This window comes from Halyomorpha halys, unplaced genomic scaffold, assembly GCF_000696795.3.
Source record: "Halyomorpha halys isolate HHAL.00 unplaced genomic scaffold, Hhal_1.1 Scaffold70.1, whole genome shotgun sequence".
Lineage (NCBI taxonomy): Eukaryota > Metazoa > Arthropoda > Insecta > Hemiptera > Pentatomidae > Halyomorpha > Halyomorpha halys.
Window position 1 is genome coordinate 972,456 of NW_027108636.1, and position 1,969 is coordinate 974,424.

Below are 1,969 nucleotides of genomic sequence, written 5' to 3' on the forward strand. Positions count from 1 at the left end.
TATGGAAGGAACGGTATCTGGTTCTGGCCAAATCGGCAACATATGGAATATTGAGGTCCTGATGGATGACTTGATTTGTGACAAAGTAAGGAGCATTAAGCATTTTACGAAGGATTTTGGCCTGTAATTTCCATTTACATAAAAATATCCTTAAATAATTAGTTTACAATTATTTTCGGGTTAATTGACAATTTTACTAGATTATATTAAGTTCTGAGCCTATGCTTGAAATCAGCGTTATCTGAATATACACAATAGATATTGCAATATATAACGAAGTTGATCATAACAGGCTTTGCAAAGTACCACTGTGACATTATGCCCTATCAATTGCAGCCCTAAGTACCGTCTCTAACAGCAAGCTATAGCAATAAAGTTGTTAATAATACATTATATTATAACATTATATTGCTTGTATTATCCGGCTCATTACTCTATAGATATGTCAAGGTGTTCATTGTAATAGCTACAGGTGGCGTTTATATCAACCTCAGTCAAATATCAGGCCCTTTTAGTTGAAAGTCTAAGTTTGTGACCTTTCTAATTATGTAATGGAAGGATAAGTAATGTTTATACTATAATAAAAATTTTATAGTCGGAGTCGAGGCGTGCAAAAAATATATTTTATTTTATTTTATTTTTTTATTTATTTATTTAATGTAATTTACAACAGTACAAAATAATACAAGTAAATATGTTGTATGTTTCATATACACTTGAAAATCTTGGGAAGGAACCACCCATTGGTGGTCTTCTTTTCATTTTTCATTCTTTTCAGAAGCTTCAAGGAGGAGGATTATCAGGGATTGTTAAGGATGAAAGATTAAGAATTAATGGGTAAGGAGTTTGGAATGAAAAGACGCATATCTGTTTAGGGCCAAATCTACAACGAATGGGATGTTAAGGTCTTTGTGAATGAGTTTATTTGTAACGTAATAAGGAGCATCAAGGATTTTACGGAGGATTTTGGATTGTTAGGATTTGATGGGGGAGGAATTTGATGGTTTGGTGGAGCCCCAGAGCTCAATTCCAAATGTCCAAATTGGTCTGATTATTGTAGTGTATACTAATTTTTTGTAGTGAACGGGAAGATTAGAGCGTTTGTCAAGTAAGTATTGTAGCAATCGGATTCTACGAGCAGTTTCTTGTCGTTTCAGTCTTATGTGTGGATTCCAAGTAAGTCTCTTGTCAAGATGGAGTCCTAAGTATCGAATCTGTTCAACAGGCGTTAATTTTGGCAAAAACAAATCACTAAATGTTTATTTCTAGATCTGTTTCTATTGTAAAATAAACTTTTTTAGGTATTAAAATAAATAAATAACAAATTCTGAATATTCCAGGATATATAATTTTAATTAAAACTAGCTAGGTGTTTACACAATCATTTTCCAGATAAGGCCCTGAATTAACAATAACAAAAAAAAAAGTTTTTTCCTATCCTGCCTCTTATTCTGTCTATCCATCTGGTTTTCGGCCTCCCACGTAGTATCTTAGCAACTAACTGGCATTCATTGATGTGTAGAGGCGTCCTGATGGATTCCTTCGAGCCACATGTTCCACCCATCTTAACATTATGAGCAGCCGTATATCAGAGCTGGCTTTACCATGACATCGTATAACCTTAGCTTACAATTTCCAGTGATTTATCGGAATTTAAGTGCTCTTGAAGAAGAGAAGAAGGCTTTCTGCCAAACCTAATATAATATGTTAGTAAAAATGTTGCATGAGTGTTTTTTATTTCTGAATTTTTTTATTTTGTATTTATTTATTGATATTTACAACTGTAAGAGAAACTACCCATTAGTAGAACTCTAAAAACAATATAAGTTCACGAGGCCATCTTCTTTTCAGGCGCCTCGGAGGATTGCCAGGAATGGAAGAGGAAGCAAGTGTAGAAACTAGTGGGTTTGGGTGGTTAGGGAGTTTATTATGGAAGGAATAATATCGGGTTCGGGCTAGATCGGTTACA